The 23,868-nt window shown below is 39.3% G+C and overlaps 1 long non-coding RNA gene across 2 annotated transcripts in view; it reads right to left on the reverse strand.

Annotated features, from left to right (window-relative positions):
• LOC122540904 overlaps positions 1-23,868 on the reverse strand; it is an 84,032-nt gene that overhangs the window by 34,264 nt on the left and 25,900 nt on the right. For both annotated transcript variants that reach the window (XR_006309453.1, XR_006309454.1), the window contains exon 2: positions 12,631-12,753. This is a non-coding gene — a long non-coding RNA (uncharacterized LOC122540904). The remainder of the gene's footprint in view (positions 1-12,630; positions 12,754-23,868) is intronic.

Here is a 23,868-nt window from a genome sequence, read left to right on the forward strand (position 1 = left end):
TAGTGTACAATATACCATGCAAGGACTGCACAAAACACTCTATAGGACAAACAGGAAGACAGCTAGCAATCCGCATACATGAATATCAACTAGCCACGAAACGACACGACCAGCTATCCTTAGTAGCTACACACGCAGACAACAAGCAACATAAATTCGACTGGGACAACACTACTATCATAGGGCAAGCCAGACAGAGAACAGCCAGGGAATTCCTAGAGGCATGGCATTCATCCACAAACTCCATCAACAAACACATCGACCTGGACCCAATATACCAACCACTACAGCGGACAGCTGAAACTGACAACCGGAAGCGGCAGGGACAGACCACTATAAACACCGGAGGAAACATCAAAGAAGCGCTTCGCAGGAGACTCCCAAGCACTGATGATGTCGCCTAGCCAGGGGACGAAACGTTTGCAACAAAAACTTCCAGCTAGATAACAAGTGTCCAGAGAAAGTATATTCCTGTCAGGGTGAAAGGAAAGGAGCGATGCTCACTTTAGCTTCTCTCCCCCTTTTTATATATTTAAGGAAGCTTTTGCCATCCATCATAATATAACTTGCAAGATTACCTTCAAAGTTATTATCACCTCTATTACGTTTTGGTCATCTTTTGGTGTTTTCAAAAGAAATCTTTCCCAATTCTCTGGCTTAGCACTTATCTTTGCCAAATTGCATTTTTTTTCCCTTTAATTGAACTTTACTGAATAACCAGGGATGCCTTATCACCTTCCTAAAATACTTCATCCTCGATGGGATATGTCTTTGTTCTGAACCATGCAGTAGTTTCTTGAACGTCTACTGTTGTTCCTCAACAGTCTTTGTTGTTAAACTCCCTTCCTAATCCACTCCAGCCAGCTCAGCCATCATTCCTTTGTAACTGCCTTACTTAAGTTTAGCACACAACCCAAGCTTAATACCAAATTCTAACACGTTATGATCACTGCTTCTGAAGAAATCTTTTACTCTGATATCAGTTATTAAACCTGCCTCATTACACATCACTAGATCCATTTTTGCAGCGGAAGCGATGACAGCAAGGACTAGGGAGCTGCCGGGAAGGTAAGTAAATTCTATAAAATACTTACCTCGTGAATAGGCAGAGTAACCAAGGTTATATATTTGGGTGGGTGCTTCACCAAAAACACTACTTGTGTAGCGTCTTCTACACATCCTCCTCTTCTAACCCAAAAAAAAGGTTGTGCGCAACAATTTTGTAAGGTTACTAGTTCTTTTCTCCCCCAATATTCTCTTTGGGAATTCCAAACTGTGGGAATGGATGTTAGGACAGTTGAATGCTCCTCCTGTAGAATGTGGGAGGCAATGATCACCACTAATGTCCCTGCTAACTTCATCTGTGGGAAGTGCACTCAACTACAGCTCCTCCGAGACAGTGTTAGGGAACTGGAGCTGGATGAACTGCGGATCATTCGGGAGACTGAAGGGGGTAACTGAGAGAAGTTACAGGGAGATTGGCACACTTCAGGTACAGGAAAAAAGATGGGTTACAATCAGGGGACGGAAAGGGAACAGGCAGACAGTACAGGGATCCACTATGGTTGTTCCCCTCAATAACAAGTACAGAGGAACCTCAATTATATGAATATTGGATTACTGGCAAGATCCCAATGCTCAGCTAAACTATGCTATCTGGAATTCGATTAACCGAACAAAAAACTGTCCACCCGTGTTCTTCGGACAATTGAGGTACCTCTACATACAGTTTTAGATTGTGTGTGTGTGTGTGTGTGTGTGTGTGAGTGTGAGAGAGCGCGAGAGAGAGAGAGAGAGCGCGAGAGAGAGAGAGAGAGCGCGAGAGAGAGAGAGAGAGAGCGCGAGAGAGAGAGCGCGAGAGAGAGAGCGCGAGAGAGAGAGCGCGAGAGAGAGCGAGCAGTGGAACATGTGGCTGCAGGGTTGGTGCCGGAGGGAGGGATTCAGATACCTGAATAATTGGCCCCAGAGGGCAGTGGAGGCCCAGTCTCTGGATTCATTTAAGAAAGAGTTGGATAGAGTTCTCAAGGATAGTGGAATCAAGGGTTATGGAGATAAGGCAGGAACAGGATACTGATTAAGGACGACCAGCCGTAATCATATTGAATGGTGGTGCAGACTCAAAGGGCAGAATGGCCTACTCCTGCACCTATTGTCTATTGTCAATCTGGGATTTTGGACGTCTACAAACAGGATGGCCTTCACCTGAACCAGAGGGGTATCAATATCCTGGGGGGGTGGACGGGGAAGGAGGTGTTTGCTAATGCTCTTCGGGAGGATTTAAACTAATTCAGCAGGGGGATGGGAACCGGAATTATGGTCCAGTGTGCTGGAGGTTGAGAATAAGGTCATGAATAAGGTTTCAAGGTCGCAGGATGTACTGGCAGGCAGGAAGGTGGTTTGAAGTGTGTCTAATTCAATGCCAGGAACATCCAGAATAAGGTGGGTAAACTTGTGTTGGTATCTGGGACTTCCATGTTGTGGCCGTTTCGGAGACATGGATAGAGCAGGGACAGGAATGGTTGTTGCAGGTTCCAGGGTTAAGATGTTTCAGTAAGAATAGGGAAGGTGGTAAAAGAGGGGGAGGTGTGACCTTGTTAGTCAAGGACAGTGGCAGAAAGGATGTTTGATGAGGACTCGTCCACTGATGTAGTATGGACTGAGGTTAGAATCAGGAAAGGAGAGGTCACCTTGTTGGGAGTTTTCTATAGGCCTTTGAAAGGTTCCGGAGATGTAGAGGAAAGGATTGCAAAGATGATTCTGGATCAGAGGAAAAATAACAGGGTAGTTTTCATGGGGTCTTTAACTTTCCTAATATTGACTGGAAACTCTATAGTTCGAGTACCTGAGATGGGTCAGTTTTTGTCCAATGTGTGCAGGAGTATTTCCTGACACAGTATGCAGACAGGCCAACAGGAGGTGAGGCCACATTGGATTTGGTACTGGTTAATAAACCTGGCCAGGTGTTAAGTGTGGAAGTAGGTGAGCATTTTGGCGATAGTGACCACAATTCGGTTTCATTTACTTTAGCGATGGAAAAGTAGGGCAAGAGTTATAGCTGGGGTAAAAGGCAATTCTGATGTGATTAGGCAAGATTAAGGATGTCTAGGATAGGAAAGGAAACTACAGGGGATGGGCACAATTGAACTGTGGAGCTTGTTCAAGGAACAGCTACTGCGTGTCCTTGATAAGTAGGTACCTGTCAGGCAGGGAGGAAGAGGTCGAGCAAGGAAACTTTGGAAGCCAGGAAAGACCTAAAGAGAGAGCTAAGAAAAGCCAGGAGGGACATGAGAAGACTTTGGCAGGTAGGATCAAGGAGAATCCTAAATCTTTCTACAGCTATGTCAGGAATAAAAGAATGACTAGAGTAAGATTAGAGCCTGTCAAGGACAGTAGTGGGAAGTTGTGCTTGGAGTCAAAAGAGATAGGAGAGGCACTAAATGAATATTTTTTGTCAGTACGCACGCAGGAAAAAGACAATTTTAACAATACTGAAATACAGGCTATGAGACTAGATGGGGCTGAAGCTCATAAGGAGGTGGTGTTAGCAATTCTGGAAAGTTTAAAAATAGATAAGTCCCCTGGGCCAGATGGGATTTATCCTAAGATTTTCTGCAAAGCTAGGGAGGAGATTGAACAACCTTTGGTTTTGATCTTTATATCATTGTCTACAGGAAGAATGCCAGAAGACTGGAAGATAGCAAATGTTGCCCCCTTGTTCAAGAAGAAGAGTAGAGACAACCCTGATAATTATAGACCTGTGAGCCTTACTTCGGTTGTGGGTAAAGTGTTGGAAAGGATTATAAGAGAGAGGATTTATAATCATCTAGAGAGAAATAAGTTGATTAGGGATAGTCAACATGGTTTTGTGAAGGGTAGGTCATGCCATACAAACCTAATTGAGTTCTTTGAGAAGGTGACCAACCAGATGGATGAGGGCAAAGTGGTTGATGTCATGTATATGGATTTCAGTAAAGCTTTTGATGAAGTTCCCCACAGTAGGCTATTGCAAAAAATACGGAGGCTTGGGACTGAGGAAGATTTAGCAGTTTGGATCAGAGGGTGGGAAATATTCATCCTGGAGTTCAGTTACTAGTGGTGTACCACAAAGATCAGTTTTGAGGCCACTGCAGTTTTTCATTTTTATAAATGACCTGGATGAGGGCATCGAAGGATGGGTTAGTATTTTTGCAGATGACACTAAAGTCAATGGAGTTGTGGACAGTGCAGAAGGATGTTGCAGACTCCAGAGGGACATAGATAAGCTGCAGAGCTGGGCTGAGAGGTAGCAAATAGAGTTTAATGCAGAAAAGTGTGAGGTGATTCACTTTAGAAGGAATAACAGGAATACAGAGTACTGGACTAATAGTAAGATTCTTGGTAGTGTGGATAAGGAGAGAGATCTTGGTGTCCACGTGCATAGATCCCTGAAAGTTGCTACCCAGGTTGATAGGGTTGTTAAGGCAGCATACAATGTGTTAGCTTTTATTAGTAGAGTGATTGAATTTTGGTGCCATGAGGTCATGTTGCAGCTGTACACAACTCTGGTGCAGCAGCACTTAAGAGTATTGCATACAGTTCTGGTCGCTACCTTATAGAAAGGACGTGGAAGAATTGGAAAGTGTGCAGAGGAGATTTACCAGGACGTTGTCTGGTATAGAAGGAAGGTCTTATCAGGAAAGGCTGATAAGAGGCTGTTTTCGTTAGAGAGAAGGTTACTTAAGAGGTGACTTAATAGAGGCATACAAGATGATCAGAGGGTTAGATAGGGTGGACAGTGAGAGTCTTTTTCCTCAGATGGTGATGGCTAGCACGTAGGGACATAGCTATAAATTGAGAGGTGATAGATATAGGACTTTTGTCAGAGGTAAGTGCTTTACTCAAAGAGTAGTAAGGGCGTGGAATGCCCTGCCTGCAACAGTCGTAGACTCGCCAACTTGAAGGGCATTTAAATGGTCATTGGATAACTATATGAATGATAATCTAATAGTGAAGGTTTGATGGGCTTCAGATCAGTTTCACAGGTTGGCGCAACAGATGGCCAAAGGGCCTGTACTGTGCTGTATTGTTCTATGCTCTAAAATAGCCTGAACACTGGTTGGATTCACAACACATTGTTCCAGGAAACCATCACAAATAGACTATGAATTCTTCCTCTGCCAATTTGATTCTCCCAATCTATACAAAGATTAAAATCCACGATTAATGTATTAACCTTGTTACTTCATTACCTCCTGACTTAATTTCTGTCCTACTGTGCAGCTACTAGGAGGCCTATAGACTAGTCTTACCAGAGTCATCTTCATTTTTTTTAAACTATCACCTGTTCAGATTCTACATCTTCCAATTAAGATCATTTCTTCCTGTCATACGTATTCCATCCCATACCAACAATGCTACCCTTCCCTTTCTGCCTGTCCCTTCAACAGTCACATTTGCCTAAATATTTAATTACCAGCTTTGATCTCCTATATGCATGTCTCTGCAATGGCTATATGAATGTACTTATTAACAGTATTTGTGTCATTAATTCATTAACTTTTGTACCAAATTCCACATACGCTCAAGTAAAGAGCCATTTCTCTCTCTCCCCCCACCATCCAAATACAGCAAAGGGGATAAGAGATCATTCCACACTAGATTAGTTAAACATTTGATTATTTATCAATTTGTCAACCAGTCAACCTTACATTCCACCATCAAAATTAGGCGCAACAGAAATCTTAAAGAAAAACAATCAGATAAGGAAACATGTGGCAATAATTTTACATTTGAGTGTAAGTTACATTAACCAAAAGGTGTACAAACAAATTAGATACTCAAACTGAAGAAGAATGTGGTTTGAAGTTTCTGGAAACAACAGTTTCCAGTATCCCCACATACCAACATAAGCCACAGCAAACTAACCTCGTTAGACAGGTGATCAGAATTGTGATGTTCCCAACAAGTCAAGCACAAAAATCTATATTTGGCTCAATGTCATTGTCTGCATAGGAACACCTTAATGTTGACCTTTTAGATAATCCTAATTGTTAAATTCTCACTAATCATCTACATTTAATTCATAGAATCCCTACAGTATAGAAACAGGCGATTGAGCCCAACAAGTCCACCAACCCTCTGAAGAGTAAGCCACCGAGACCTATTCCCCTACCCTATATTTCCCCTGACTAATGCACCCAACCTATACATCCCTGAGCACGATGGGAAATTTAGCATGGCCAGTTCACCTAACCTGCACATCTTTGGACTTTTAACACATTGGGACATATATTCCCTTGATACAAATTGTTGTATTTCGATGATTGGTGCATCGTTTATTTTCAAGTATGGTCTGTCACTGAGGTCCCAACTATTCCAGGAATCAAAGTAAAATTTATGCAAATCAACAAATCTGGCAATGAAAAAGGCTGAAGTGGAATCTCTAATTTGTAGTTTACAGCTAACGAGCCAAGAGATAAAGATTTCTTGGGTTAATTTAAACTGCATAAATCAGCTTTGAATTTGTGCGTTGCTGTGAATTTCACAGAGGTTTTGACAACAGTAAGGGTCATAGAGATGTACTTTAATAACATTTGCAGTTATCAAATTGCAGAGGCTGCAGTGAGATTACTGCACTATTCTGATTAACCAAAAGCCTTTTCAACCCGCACTATTCAAAAGAATTTGGATTTCTGCCCAAAATTAAAATAAAAATGCTGGCTCCAAGCCTCACGGAATGACTTTTGCAGTGAAACGGCAGAACTGTGTACATTTTTTGGTGATGGAGCAAACCGCAGCATTAAAAAAAATTCCAACATAAAATGCACAGCCAAACAGAAAACAGGGAATTTAATATTTGAAAATAAGCACAGCATCTTTTAGCCCAAGAACAATCAGGCATCTTTTAAAAAATAAACCACAAACAGGTCGCGGGTGAATAGAATTAGTCACCACAGTAAATGAATTTGAGACCAGCCTGATACGCTGATGGGTACTAGGCAGACTTATGCCCAGAGAATCTCTCACATCATTTGCAATCACAGTGGTGATTACCCAGTAGTGAGCGAGCACCCCTCCCATGGGAAATTTGATCCACAGCTTTTCTTCACTTTTTTTTAAGATGAGCAACATCTCCAAAGCAGTACTCCTAGTTTCAGTTTGGTCATAAACCACGGAAAGCTGCAAAGCTACAGCAATACATTTCTAAAACAGGAACAAAATAAAATAAAAGCTACTTTAAAAATTCTAAGTTTATATCAACAGTATCCTCCGTCACTCCGCACAGCAGCAACAAACTGCAAGCTTAAGAGGAAGATTATATGGAGCACAGCCATTTTCCATGACACAAATAGTTCCTGCATAATGTGGTCCAGATTAACTCTTGGTTATACAGGTCTTAAATAATTGTCATTTGATATTTTGCCTAGAATTTAATTTGATTCCACACACACAAAAATGGAACGTTAAAGAAATCACTAACCAAAGATACATTTATATTTTCAAAACTAGAGGCTTGCAATTTAACACAGATATTAGGGTTATATTCTAATTTTTGCTAAATTGCATGACTCAACTCACAAACACAGATGGCTAGGTGAATTTCATCAACTCCCACTCAATCTCAAATACTTCATTATTACATTTATTCCTTCTAATCAGATGTAACTTCTTCTATTCAGCCAACTCATCATGATTTAAGGTTTAGAAAGAAAATAGCAAGTATATCAATTTAAAAAAAAGCCACGCAAAACAACTTTGATTTTTATGAAAAAATTCTGCCATTGATTTAACACTGATTTCTCATCCATAAATGTCAATGGTCTGTTAATATTAATGTTACAACATTTGCACATACTCCAACTTAGTGGATTTGCAGCATTCCCTTTTCAGCAATTGCAGAGGTACCCCTTTAGAGTTTAAAATATAAACAGGTTAGGAGTTTACCATTCCAAATATGTAACAAGCTTCAGTTCATATACCAGTTTCCAATTTCTAACAAAATGAGTAAAATATTGCACAGCCAATCAAATTACATTTCCAAAAATTGTTTCCAGATCAATTCTGGGACTGCATATTCTTCCACACCCAAGTTAAATCAGCCAAGGAATACAAACCATTTTCTGATGCACATTATGGAATGTGTTAGAAAAGTCCATAAATGTTATAAAACAAAAGCATTGCTATCACTTAGAAGTGCTGTTACAATCTCACCAGCATTTTTTGAAACAAAATATTTGGGAATGCGCTGCAAGATCTCCTACTCCAAAACTAAAGAACATTTTCAGTTCTTTTGTAATATTAAAAGATCAAATGGGAATATCTCTCTGGTCATTAATGCAATATTAAAGGGTTAAACTGCACTGTCTTTGGACAGGGATGACAATCATGAAGAATGCGGATGACTATCCATTATAATTTACACTCGACCGCCATTTGCTATTACTGCCCTGCTATTGTCAAGTTAAATAGTAATTCAATCTCTTCCATCCAGAAATGCTTTCTGGCCAGAGGTATGTCGCACCTGCATTATCTTAGGGAATAAATAAGTCAGGAAATCATCTGCATAACAATTCCCCAGGACTAGGGCATTATCTCAGAGGATGATCTCATCCTACCATTGTACAGGGAGTAACATGCGACTGTGAGGGAGTGAGGGTTATCTTGAGTGGCATGTGACTGTGAGGGACTTGCCAGAGCATCTGCAGGCATGACCAACCGATCAGCATAAAAGGAGGTGTGTTTCTTTGTTCAAGGCCTCACTTTGAATCAACCTATGGGCGGCACGGTGGCACAGTGGTTAGCACTGCTGTCTCACTGGTTAGCACTGCTGCCTCACAGCGCCAGAGACCCGGGTTCAATTCCCACCTCAGGTGACCGACTGTGTGGAGTTTGCACATTCTCCCCATGTCTGCATGGGTTTCCTCCGGGTGTCCGGGTTTCCTCCCACAGTCCAAAGATGTGCAGGCCAGGTGAATTGGCCATGCTAAATTGCCCATAGTGTTCGGTGAAGGGGTAAATGTAGGGGTATGGGTGGGTTGCACTTCGGCGGGTTGGTGTGGACTTGTTGGGCCGAATGGCCTGTTTCCACACCATAAGTGTGGACATACTTCTGTGGTGGTGAAGCAAGTATTTGACAAGGCTAATATGGCCACGGAACGAAAATGTTAGACATTAAAAAGCTAAGGTTGTTCATGTTAACGTAACAAAGTATAACCTTATAACCTTGCCATCAACGCTGCTGGAGTAATGCACCTACTCAACAGAAACTTTACACAGCAGTTTCAACAGCTACCTGAAGCCTCAATTAGCCTTCAAATTAGTTGATTACTACTTGATATTTCTTCCAAAATCTCAACATCAACTTAACTGATTCAAAAAATTATGCAGAGGCAATTAGCATGTTTTGATAAATTACAGCACTAAAGCAATCCAACTGAGTATTCTATAATTTAACATTAAGTTCAAAAATTAATATGTGGATAAATTAACTAATCTCAGGTCAGCAGATGGGAGTTAATATATTCTAGTTACACTTAGTTCTCTGCACATTCATGCAGTATTTTGTATTTATTTTAATTTCATCTAAACAAATTTCCCTCAGTGTAACTTTGTTATAAAGTTTCAGAAATACTGTCATATGTTCAATTCCCATTCTTAAAAATGCATGACATTTGGAAGACATTTATTCCCCTTTTCAAAGTTCAACTGGTAATGAAGGATCAGATAAGTGCTTAGACGTCTACTTTAGATTACATGAGTTTTAAACTTCATTTTGGATAGCTTTATGCCTTTAAATGTAACTCCACAGTTGCTTTCAGAGCCTTCAATACCAGGTAGAAGGTAGTTTTCAGTCTGTCATGTCTCCGAATAGAATTATGTACCTGCAGCAAACAAATGCAACACTCTATAGAAAGGTGGGCCTCTGATTTTAACTTGGAGAAAAAAACACTGCTTTTTGGAAATGAACATTAGAAAAAGCAAAAGCCAGAAAAGGCCATCAACCTCTCTGCTGGCTAATGGCCTTCAACACATTAATGCCACTAATCACTCTACCTTTATCTGCTTCTTCTCCCCCACCCTCATCCTCAGCCTCCTGGTCCCAACAGATTTCAAATGCGTTGGGAGTCATCATCCAGGATAATTGTTCCTCAACCTCCAATGATAGTTTCTCTCCCTTCACATTTGCTGTTCCTGCAGTCAAAGATTCTGTCTCCGAGGATCAGCAAGAGCAGAAGGCAAGAAAACTGTGATTATAGGAGCTGGAACAGCAAACATGGGAGAGACAGAATCTGTGACTGAATGTGGCACTCAGATTCTCTCTCACTCATTTTTTAATTACAATCATCTACTTTATTCATACAAATATCTTTATATACATAGTGACTTACACTCTCACATTGCTGTTCCTCTAATCAAACCAGTGCATTGTTTTCCCACATGCAACCATTCAGATATAATGTATGGCGGGGGGGGGGGGAATTCTTCATTTTTTTTGCCACCATCTTTAATTTTTCACAGCCCAGTTGTGAACTTTCCATGGCAAATATGTCCATCATCACACTGAATTTTGAACTCTGACATTCCTTCTGCGATCTAAACCACATAACAATTAATGCAAAAAAGACAAAAATCATACAACACCAGGTTATCGTCCAACAGGTTTAATTAGAAGCACTAGCTTTCGGAGCGCTGCTCCTTCATCAGGTGGTTGTGGAGTACACAATTGTAAGACAGAATTTATAGCAAACGTTTAGTGTGATGTAACTGAAATTATACATTGAAAAATACTTTAATTGGTTGTTAAGTCTCTCATCTGTTAGAATGACCATGTTAGTTTCTCTTTTTTCATATGTAAAAAAGACAAATACAAAAGAAGCATTTGACCGTACCAGCATTCTAATAATTACCCTGAAATAAACACTGCATCTGTGATTTTCCTTTTGCAAGCACCAACCTATCTGCTATCATGTAATTTAAAATTTAACATAGTCCAAATTCCTTTAAAACAAAATATTTCAAATTATCAGTGTTATTTAGAACAGTTGTACCTTTTAATCCTTTCTATAAAGACACCAATTACCTGATCACTGAAGCACAGATGCCAGCTATGCCTTAATACCCAATTCAAGACATTAATCAGCAAATCAAGATAATAATCATTAGCAAACTGTTGAGAGAGAAAAAAAGAGAGAGAAAAAAAAGAGAGAGAAAAAAATAGTCTCTCTCTCTTTCTCTCTCTGCATGTGCATGCACATGCCCCTGTCTGGGAGGACAGGCTCATCTTTGCCAAATCTGATCCTCATCACATCTGCATCCATAAATTTCTACAAGCCACTGAGCAGTTTTCCCTTCCAAGCACTGCAACATATGTACCTTCAAAGCTTTCTCAATGAAAATTTGTTAATAGCACAAAGCAGCAATCTAATCGAAGATCTTTTGCTCTTTATAGAATATTCACAGACTGTCTTTACCAACTGAGTTAGCAAAGTAGTAATATTTGTGTTCAAATTGACATTTGCTGTGGAAGACTTTACAGATGAAAGACCAGATTATACCTATACTATTACTTGTTCAGCAGAGTACTTTGCCATTTTGTGAAGTCAGCAAAAAGAACACAACAATAATCCTGGTAACACTGTACAATTTACTTTTACATAATGTGTTTTTTTTTGACAGACCCACTAGAAATAATTTACTACTGAAACCTCCAAGGAGGTGAGAAAATATTTTAGAAAAGATATTAATCAAGTTCATCCCACTTCACTTGAATCAATGTATTTAGTTTCCATGGGATGACAGGTGAGATCTCAGACTTGTACCAATTGTCTAATTCTCATTACTAGCAATGCTGGGAGAATGCAGAACAAATAGTTTGCAGAACTTAGTTTGAAGTTCAGCTAACAAAACAAAACTTATAAAAGTTCTGTAGTGCTTTCTGAACTATAAATGTAATGATTTTAAGTTTCAAATAATGCTCAAGAGAAACTGGAAAGATGGTATGAAAGATGTTACTCTCTTATTTCAAGGCATCACACAAAACTGCAAGGAACCTTTGGCCAAGAACAGAACAGGAAACACCAAACTTGAGTTTTAAAGTTGAACGCTCCAACAGAAAGGAAAGATGGGAGGACCAAAACACACTAAACTCCACAAAAACACAAGAATTTGGTTTGGCAAGTCTTGTTTCTGAACATTAAAAGTCATATTTGTAATTGCATGTAACTATTTCAAGCCTGGCTATCTCCTTGAAACGACTTGAACGATTCAATCTTCCCCAACCATAGAATCTCTAACTAACCACATAGCTTTTAACTACTGTTAAGCCCATTCTTTTGGCTATGCTGCAGTTTCGCTCAATTGCTGAAGAATAAACGCTTCTGTATCTAACTTAGGAACTCTTGATAAAAACAAGACATTGTGAAAGAAGGCTACAGTCAACTTGTACTTGATCTGAACTACAAATTACCAAAATGATTTATAACACTGATAACAGCAACAAAACTTCACCTCAAAGATTTCTGGGGAACGGGGTATCAGCAATGAAATAAGGGTAGAGAGAAAAGAAAATAAGTGGAGAAGTGTTTTTTAAACTGTCTGAAAAGGGAAAACTATAGAGACAAAATGCTTAATCTTTTCAAGAATGTGGCTTACATTAGCGGAGTTATTCAGTCTACGAGAATCCCCATGTTCCTTACAATTTTCTTTGAAGGGGGCAGATTACATTTGTTTGTCTGTGCCCAGTGCTTCAGACTAATGGCAACGGATTTATTGAAGCTGGTAAAAAGAAAAAAAAGACAAACCAATTTATTTTCCAGGACTGTATCTAGATGACGTTAAATAAAAATCATAACTTGGGGTTGAATTTTGTTTGCAAGCCCATTGGAAAAAAAACAAAAATAAAAAGAATTTAAATTTTTGTAACAAGTATTGGCAAAAATAATAGAATAATTAAGAATATTAAGGATTTACATATGAAACGATGGGCTGTGCATTAATGATTGACACAAACTCCATGCAGCTTTATCACATCCTAAAATTCTACATTTTCCCCTGACTCTATTGGGAAAGCATTTTTCAGAAAATTATATCCAAGTTTTGAGATAAGCTGACCATGCACAAATCTGTCTCATTTTGGTTTTGAAAAAAAAACTCTTCAAAACCATCAGTTAATTTTCCCTTCCTTACATGGGCTCCAGAATCTGCTAGCGAGCAGCTAGCCTCAAAATTGATCTCAGAAAGGTCTTTGTAAGGACTGGTGGTCTCAAAGAAAGTGGCTTCCATGCAGCTCCACCTCAAAAGAACCCTCTGTCATATATTATCTAGTATAATGCTGTAATCAAAAATGGCTTTAGCACTGCCGAAGACTTGCTAGCATTTATCAATGAGATTCAAACTATCAACAAATTTCAGATCTTTCAATATTTGTATCCCTGATTGGGAGTTGACTTAAACCTACTGCCAGGTTTATGCAAAATTACAAGAAAAACATATTTGCAGATAAACTTCTGATTCAATTTAATGGACAGATTTTTCTCCTTTCACAAGGATCTCTTCACTTCTTGAAGACACAAAATCATGCTGGGTAAGTTAGAAACAAAAACACCAACCAACCTCCAGTAACTTCCCAAGAGGTCAGTCTTCATAAGCAAACCCAATTGGGGGATTTTGCATGCAATTCAACATCCATCACATAGATAAATCCAATGCTGTCCTCACTTGCCATCCACAGGTAAGCAACCTCCAACTGAAATCAGTGGACAGTTATCAAAATGATGCATTGCTGAATTTTTAAAGGACAAGTTGGGCTGAAATGTCTCAAAATACTTATTCCCTTAGTCTAGCCCATTACTTGACCTTGCCAGCCTTTAGCCCGAGAATTGGCAAGTTAAATCCTGTTCTAACCTTCACTTCTTATTGAATCCATGCCACTTTTCTTCACTGAACCCAAATGCCAACATAAATCTCAGTCCCTCGAAGTTTCAGAACAGTTATCTGCAAACAACAGGCATCAAACTGTGGATTCTCTTGGGCTGTATTGCACAAAAACAGATATTATCTCAACTAGCAAAACAACCTTGCTTTTCTACACTATTAACAGCACAAAGTTTGAAATTCAGAACAAAGCCAGTTTCTTCGGCAAATAAGTTCCGGACTGAACATTTTGTATATGTAAAATAATAAATACAAACATTTGTAAAGTTTGTTTCTGAATCATTTTTACTGACTGAAAACAGGCAAAGACATAAAAAAGTTAACTGACAAATATTGAATATCAATTGCCAATTTACTAATGGCAAGGATAGTATTGTAAAAAAATGTAATACAGTTCTGATATTCATGAGAAGCTGGAGAGCAGCAATTTCCCAACCTACCGTGCTGCCACTAGTTATTCAGAGATCTATTTTAAGCTACCATAAAAAAAATCTGGAGTGCCTGCTCTGTTTTACAGTTGCCATTTCCATGACAACATGGAGTGAAACATGATTTTACAGCAAATGTACACTACACAGATTAAATCTGATATGGATCGAGAAAAACGAAGCTAGCTCAAATTTAAGTATTAAGCTTCTCCCTGCAGCTTGAAGAGATAGAGAAGGTTACCACATGCTTCACAGACTATTGCCTATCCTCACTGCTTCCACAAATCCTAAATATTTGCATTTATATAATAGCAAATGCCTATTGATCAGGGAACTTTCTGATATGCAACAGAAAACCAATGCAAAAGCCAAACCTAATCAAAGCTTGTGGGTGGCAATGAGCAGATAAAAAGTTAGGCAAAGCAAATGTGAGATGGCATGAACAAACAGTAAAAGGACAAAAATAAACGAATGACTTACAAAAAAAGGCAGAGACTCGAAGCAAATATTTGAACTGGACCACAACAAATTCAGGAACCACGTAAAATATGGAATGGGAATATTCATGGAGCTCTTGGTGCTCATTTCCATCATTACACCCTACCATATCTGGACAAGTACAATGCTGGACAATGAGGTCATTATGAGGACGATATCCTTAACCTCAAACATGGTGGAGCTCAGCATATGCAAAATAAAAGGCTATAATGCCTGCAAGTGTCATGAGTCAAAAATATAAAGATGACCATTATATATAAACCTTTGCAGATATTCCTGGGATGCAGATATCAAGTCAATTCTGTTAGTGCCAAATGATATTCAAGAACAATTGACTTTACAGGGAAGAAAAGAAGATTGACATTGACAATACCCCAGCATTAGGGCAACAGGACGGCTCAGTGGTTAGCACTGCTGCCTCACAGTGCCAGGGTCCCGTGTTCGATTCCCACCTTGGGTAACCATCTGTGTGCAGTTTGCACATTCTCCCTGTGTCTATGTGGGTTTCCTCCGGGTGCTCCAGTTTCCTCCTACAAGCCAAAGATGTGCAAGTCAGATGAATTGGCCATGCTACATTGCTCATAGCATTCAGGGGTGTGTAGATTAGATGCATTAGTCAGTTGTAAGTGTAGGGTAACAGGGTTGGGGAATGGGTCTGGTGGGTTACTCTTCAGAAGGTCGGGAAAATGGCCCGTTTCCATACTATAGGGATTCTATGATAGTACAAAGGACTGGTGCACCTGAGCTAATCATGCCTTTGCAGTATAGATGATAAAGGCATCTGAGAACATTAAAGATTTCCCAATGCAAATATAACTCCAATCAATTAAAAGGTAAAGTCACTACAGTACTTTCAGGTTAAAGGGCTGCTCTCTCATTAGGGAGATATGATTAGTGGTGATTTAACCTTGCTTCAAGTGTGGGAGAGGTTGAGAAGGAGAGCCCTTTGAATCCATGCTATTGGCACTACTCTGCATGACAAAACAGCCATCCAGCAATGAGCTAACCAATCCCCTTCTCCAAAAAGTCTCTTCCCAATCATCAGTAAAAGCCGTAACAGGTATCGTCAATACTTTCAAAAGCATGGATCGGAATTAAATGGTTCATTATGCTGGGTGGGCAATGAGCAAAATTTAAAATATGAAATTTTTGCATTCCCTAGCATAAAGTTTAATTTTGCACAGTTGCATTCACAACAGGCAATAACTGACAAGCATGCTGAGACCCACAATTCTGATATTCTGGTCTTAATATGAATAAATAAAATGATGCTTTGGGGAATACTGGTGAGTGGTTAGCTTTCAATGTCTACCCCTCACCACCACAGATTGGTACAATCATGATAAGCTGTAACCAATGCTGTCTTATCAGAGGAAGGCATCACAGACCATGAACAGTAATTTTTCTTGTAGGAGTTACTGAATTGCAATTCGGATCAGCACTTTCTATGCAACCTTTGTAGCCTAAAGTTAGGAATAGAAGCAAGGCATCACCATCCTTGCTAAATCCAATTAAATCAAAGACCCAAGTTCAGAATGTTTTTTTTAAAAACTCCTATTACTCAACATTAAATCAGGCAATTGATCTACAGTTAAACTATTGCCCTTTTCTTAAAGGCTAGTATAAGCCTTCTATATTCAAGATTTGAAATAAATGCATACCCTGCTCTAAGAAAATTGCCAAACAGCAAACATAGTCTCCTTCCTTTCCATTGTGAAACATTTCTGATCTAAACAAAAACATTTAAATTATCCCCATTGTTTATGCCCGTTGTGCTAACAGTCAAGTGTCAATTTTCCGTTATATACACAAGCGTAAAAATGATCAGCGGTTTTCCATTTCCATGCAGATTAAATTTCTAAATGAATCTAATGAGCAGCAGTAGAAATATTTATAAACTGGCTCCTACATGCAGAGTCTATAAAAATTTGGTCAAGTATAACATTGCCTGGCATACAGTTGGAAATTGGTGTTATCTGTTCCTTAAAGTGAAAAAGTTGAAATTGTTGTTGAATAGGTTCCAATAGGAAAAATGTAACTTGGGTGTCAGGAAGCATTGGTACACTCCAGGGTACTGAACAATAAGTCAACAAATCTAAGTTCCCACACAACATCCTGGGCTGTTTAAAAAGAGTAGCTGCACCAAATGATGTGTAACCGAGTCATATAAAACAAAGTATCAGGTTCAGTCTCACTTCGTGTGGAGTGAACCAATGTCAAGATATATAGCAACTAGATTTGCTAGTCTCGATGATTTTGGGTTAAAGAAGAAGTGGGGAAATATCAAGGTTCTGGCTCTTGAGCACAAGTTAGTGATTCTTAGATTAGATTAGATTAGATTTCCTACAGAATGAAACAGGCCCTTCAGCCCAACATGTGCACACTAACCCTCAGAACAGCAACCCACCCCAGACCTATTCCCCTACACTTACCCCTGACTAATGTGCCCAACACTATGGGCAATTTAGTATGACCAATTCACCTAACCTGCACATCTTTGGCCCATGGGAGGAAACCGGAACACCCGGAAGAAACCCAAGCAGACACAGGGAGAATGTGCAAACTCCACACGGACAGTCGCCCGAAGTGGGAATTGAACCCGGGTCTCTCTTGTAGATTGATTTTAAGGAGGCTTGATTATGGACAATGTCAAACCTCAAAGCCTGTTTAAATGTACACATTATTGGAGACCAATTGTCATATTCTTGGTGCCACCTCGTGGACCAACCAAACTGTCCCCAACCCCTCTACTGCTGTCTTCATTAAGATCAGCAACAAAAACAGAAATTTGTATATTATTTATTTGTGGGTTGGAGGGGAACTTGCAGGTAGTGGTACTCCCATGTATCTGTTGCCCTTGTCTTCTGGATGGAAGTGGTCATGGATTTGAAAGATGCCATCTAAGGATCTTTGGTTAATTTCTTCAGTGCATCTTGCAAATAGTACACAATGCTGCTACTTAACATTGGTGATGAAAGGATGTGGTGCCAAACGGGTTGTTTTATCCTAGATGGCATCAAGCTCCTGGAGTGTTGTTGAAGATGTACTCACCCAGGGAAGTGGGGAGCATTCCATTATACTTTTGACTTCTACCTAGTAGACTGTGGACAGGGGAGTCAGGAGTTTAGTTAATGGCTGCAGTATGGTGTGTTTATGTGGCAAATCCAGTTGAATTTCAACTCAATGGTAACATTAAGGATGCTGATAGTGAGGGATTCGATGTGGTGGTGGTGGTTAGATTCACTCTTATTGGAGATGGTCACTGCCTGGCAGTTGTGTGGTGCAAATGTTAGTTGCCCCTTGTCAGCCCAAAAGTGGATATTGTCCAGAAATTCTTGTATTTGAAGGTGGACTGCTTCAGTATCTGAAGAGCCATGAATGGTAATGCTGTGCAATCAATCAGCGGACATCCTTATTTCTGACCTTATAATGGAAGGAAGTTATTGATGAAGCAGCTGAAGATGGCTGAGCCTCGGACACAACCCTGAGAAACTCCTGCAGAAATGTCGTGGAGCAGAGATGGCTGTCCTCCAACAACCACAGTCATCTTCCTACGTACAAGATATGATTCTAAACAGCAGAGAGTTTGCCCCCGATACTCATTGATTTGAGTTTTACTAGGGCCCCTGACATGCACACAATTGAATGTGGCCTTGAAGTCAAGGTCTGTCAGACTCACCTCACCTCTGGAATTCAATTATTTTGTCCATGTTTAAACCAAGGCTACAATGAGGTCAGGAACAGAGTGGCACTGGCAGAACCCAAACTGGATTTCAGGCTTTTTCTAAGCAGGTGCTACTCTATAGCATTTTACTCATGATCGAGGTTAGACTGATGGAGCGGTAATTAGCCGGGCTGGATTTGTCTCGCTTTTTGCCTATAGTACATACTTGGGCAATTTTCCACATTATTGGGTAGACTCCCTCAACACCTGCTGCAGACCTAGTCTAGCAGCAATGCCACTTGACCAGCTCAATCAATCAATAATGCTGTTGTTGAAACACTGTTGCTGATGGACATGAATCCCCTACTCAAAACACATTGTGCAGCCTTGCCACGCTCAGTCCTTCCTCCAAGTATTGTTCAACATGCATGAACTGTGGCAGATACAAAATGTAAATAAAAAAATGTTCACCTAATAAAGCAGACTTCAGTATGAGCACATTACTTGAGCATGCAGTATCTCACTGACATGAGGTAACTATCAAAGCACCAGTGCCAAAAGTGAATCGCACTAAACATCAACACAGCAGGGACAACACCGCGATCACTCCTAGAATCACTAAGTAGGGCCATGCACAATCCCAATCACCATCAAAATTAACCACGTACACAATATCATGAAAGTTAAATTATAGTCAACAATGTTAATAGCTTTGCAACCAGTCTGAACAAATTAAAGGAATTATATACACCACAGACGATTTGACATCTATAACTTTTTTAAAAAAGCAATTCTAAGGATATTTCTCTAATCATATGCAGCTGAGTGTCAGCCATACAGCATGCACCACAGAAAACCGACCCTTTAGTCCAACTCATCCATGCTAACCAAGCTACCCAAATCAAACTAGTCCCACTTGCTTGCATTTTGCCCATTTTCCTCTAAAGCTTTCCTATTCATGTACCTTATCAAATGTCTTTTAAGTATTGTAACTGTACCTGCATGTGCCACTTTCTCTGGCAGATTATTCCACATATGAACCACGCTCTGTGAAAAAGTTGCCCCTCAGATCCCTTCTAAATCTTTCTCCTCTCACCTTAAAAATATGCCCTCTATGTTTGAACTTCCCTACACTAAGGAAAAGACATTTGCTATTCACCTTATTTATGCCCCTCATGATTTTACAAACCTCTATAAACTCATCCCTTAACTTCCTACATTCGATGTAATTTCATTGTACTACTACTTCTTTGCCTGATTCATATTATAGCAAAAAAAGTAACAGCTGCTGGACTTTCATAAAATAATCCCACAAGTACATCCAGGGATTTAGTTACATATTGGATCACAAAAACATGCTGCTCACCATCTATGCCTAAAAATAAAGTGAAGTTAAGCAACTACCTTTTTCAATTAAGCAATCAGAATGATCAAAATCTGAGAGTTAATGAAATACTGTGCAGGCACTGCTCAGCAGTTCTACAAAGGTTACACAGATCAACCATGTAGTTTATTGTTGTACCGTGGGAATTTCTTGCAAAGTCCACAACACCAAGCCACTCATTATATTTCTATTGCAGTGTGTTTGTATCTCAGGTCCTCTGAAGGTTATTGCATCTCAAGAAAACCTGACATTCAGTCCAAATGCGCTTCATAGCTCAACCAAAATATAAACTTCAAGGCCTGAAAATTAAATATTTGAATTAATTTTCTTACCTCAAAATCAATCTCACATCATCTTTATAATTTATAAAAAATCTCCCAAGCAAATTAGTAATATTTCACCTGTTGTATTTTGAAACATTTCAACACTTACAAAAGGTGCTGCAAATGTTAATGCACCACTAATAAGCAGCAAGCGGAAGAGACAGAGTTAAATAGAAAGGAAAGTGTCATTTGTATTCAAGGAGAGGATTTGAAACAGAGGTTAAAAAGTGTTATATGATTACCACCACAAAGCTAGAATAACTTTTAATTAGTTGATTTCAAATAACTCATTTAAGTGGTTAATCTTTTGCCCATATTACAAAATACCTCTGTTGTAAAAACTATAAAATAGGTGCCGGAGGTATTTGCAGTTACTATAAATTCAATTTCAGCAGCACAAAGCTAAAATGTTCTTAACACTGCAACTCGCATTTTGTATGAAAAATGCAATTCACAAAAGGTAAGTTTAAGCTCATGGAACATATCCTGATTTTTTTCAACTTCATCACAGATGTAAACATTATACCTCAAACACAAATTGGTAAATTTCAACGAAGTGCAGTACACAGCTAGTGTATAGTCAAAGAAAGAACAGTTTGTGGTTTGCCGAAGATGAGAATTTTGATTTTGGAATTTTTTTAAAAATTGGACATAGAATTAATTGAGTTTTAAAATAGCAAAATTATTAGGTTGTTTTGTTTAGAATGCTGTTGATTATTTTAGAATGTCATGGATCTCACTTGCTGTGGCAGAATTTGTTGCAAATGTCAACATGTGAGCTGAGATTTCAATGTAGGATTTTGGATGCAAATTGGACTGAAACATCCTCCATGAGATGGAAGCTCTTAATCAAAAGATTCCGTTTTTAACTGTGATTACAAATCATCAATTAGACGAGAAAAGGCCTCAGAAGAAATGCGTCATTGTATAATGTTAAGCTAATACAGTATAGCAGACTATATCAGTACAGTACAAGTACTACTGATTGCCATTTTTACTTGTATCTTTGTTCAAGACTCCCCTCTCCAAAAAGAGTCATCTTCTTCTCTTATTAGATCGTAATTCTCTGCTACTGTAAAGTGATTTCCCATCCATGTTTCTTTTCCTGTACATTAAAAGGTGGTTATTTCATCCTGAACGACACTTCTCAGCACAGTACTGAGAATATGCAGGCAGGGAACGAGTTAAGTTCTGAATTTTGTGAAAGATGAGGATCAGCTGAGCATGACTCAGATCAGATCAGAACTTACAGTTAACAATGGGGAGCTGGAGTCAAGGATAATGGGTTAACAGGATAGAAAAGCAGTCATTATGTAGAGCCATTTGACAATTTTGGAAGCATTCAGCATGCAGGGTCAGTTAACAAGGGGAAACATATCCATTGTATGAATCCAGTTAACAAGGTTAAGAACAATCATTGTATAACAGTAAAGTGCTTGGTTTCTGCTATTGATATTCGTTGATTATAACGATCAACCAATTAATATGTATGTTGCCATATCTGGATGCGCCTCCCTGTAAAATGACTATATAGTTCATTGAGAAACTGCTATTCCAGAGAAGACCGTGAACTCATGTCTCTGTGCACATGGGGCGATCGTTCGCTCTCCCTCCAGGGCCTGGAATAAAGATGAAGGAGTAAAACTCTTCTGTGTCTGAGCGCCTTGCTCTGACTGAGGGGAAACGGAATGACAATACACATCAGGTCAGGATCTTGATGGAATAAGAGATGAAAAATGGTTCCTTGCAATCCATCAATACTTCGCATAGGCACTCCAATGCCACAGACTCAGCTACTTTATTGATCTGAGATAATGAGCTCAAAACTACTAGAGTTTTGTGGAAATTAATTGCATAAAAATCATGCCACTTAAGACAGTGGACCATCTACGGAAATAAAACAAGATATGGAGCAAATAGTTGATAATTAAATCTTGTAATTCCATTTCAATCTAATGCTCATTTCATGCTCTCCTGACGACACCTACTAGGGATCTTGATAGAGAACAGTTTCATTGGCACTGGCTACGTTAAGAGGTTTAGATGCTTTTCGTCATTATCTCACCTCTTTCTTGATTGTCTTCAACATCTCAAGACAGGAGTAACTGTTTTGTATATCCAGCATCAGCCTAAACTTCTGCAAACTGTCCCAAACTGAAAACAAAAACCTACTTTCCAAGATAAACACAAAGGATTTCTGGAATCTCCTATTCAAAGCCTAACACATTATTTACTTTGTTCACTTAAACTGCTCCAATACAAACAAAACCCTATTATATCCAGTCTATAACACTGCTTTAAAATAAATCACTATGGCTACAGAAATACTCAAAATATTAGGCAAAAACCCTTTTCAGCCATACAGATCAAAACCCATAAGTCACTAACTCACTTAATATCACCTAGTGTTCTCTCTTGGTTTGAACAAAGCATAATAGTTGTGCAAATTATTTCTACAACTGTGCAAAAAAAAAAGCACCTCATACAATTATAGACAGGTGTGTGTAATAACAGGGAAAAATACCAGTTGTTGAAGATGCGAGAAACTAAAGTTAGTAAATGCATCATATTGAGTGTACCAAGTTCTAAAAGAAATCTTAATTCAATCCATTAACCTGCCTCATTCAGATCCACGTATAATTATTATTTATTGAAAGGAAATTGCTACATGAAAGAACATAGGAAATAACAGGAGGAGAAGGTCATTCAGACCCCAGAGCCTGCTCTGCCAATCAATTAGATCACCGCTGATTTCCTACCTGAACACTATTTTCCCATACGGTCCTATATCCCTTTAATGTCTTCAATATCTAGAATTCTATCAATCTATCGTGAACCTCAAATGATTAAACTCTCAGTCCTGTGGGGTAAAAATACCAAAAGATTTACCACTGAGCAAATAAATTCCTCATCTCAGTCCTAAATGATTACCCCGTTATACTGAGACTGTGTTACCTGGTTCAAGACTCACTAGGCAGGGAAAATATCTAGTTTGATCTAGCCTGTCAAGGTCTTTAAGAATTTTGTACATTTCAATAAGATCACTTTTTATTTTTCCAAACTCTAGAAAATACAGGCAGGACTGCTGCAATTGCTCATACCCTGCCAGCCCAGCAATCAGTCTGATGAATCTTCTTTGTACACCCCTATGGCAAGTACACCCTTCCTTAGCTCCTATCAAAATCTCCTTGAAGACACTTTACACCCATCTCACATATCTTGAAGAGATCAGTAAACCGGGAATTTAAGATACTGGTCTTCATATCCAAATGGAGAAAGTGAGGACTGCAGATGCTGGAGATCAGAACTGAAAATGTGTTGCTGGAAAAGCGCAGCAGGTCAGGCAGCATCCAAGGAACAGGAGAATCGACGTTTCGGGCATAAGCCCTTCTTCAGGAATGAGGAAAGTGTGTCCAGCAGGCTAAGATAAAAGGTAGGAAGGAGGGACTTGGGGGAGGGGCGTTGGAAATGCGATAGGTGGAAGGAGAAATCTGAGTTCTCCAGTTTCCTCATTTCCTCTCCCCCCACCTTGTCTCAGTCAAATCCCTCAAACTCAGCACCGCCTTCCTAACCTGCAATCTTCTTCCTGACCTCTCCGCCCCCACCCCACTCCGGCCTATCACCCTCACCTTGACCTCCCTCCACCTATCGCATTTCCAA

This window comes from Chiloscyllium plagiosum, chromosome 36 (assembly GCF_004010195.1).
Source record: "Chiloscyllium plagiosum isolate BGI_BamShark_2017 chromosome 36, ASM401019v2, whole genome shotgun sequence".
In the NCBI taxonomy this organism is placed as follows: Eukaryota; Metazoa; Chordata; class Chondrichthyes; order Orectolobiformes; family Hemiscylliidae; genus Chiloscyllium; species Chiloscyllium plagiosum.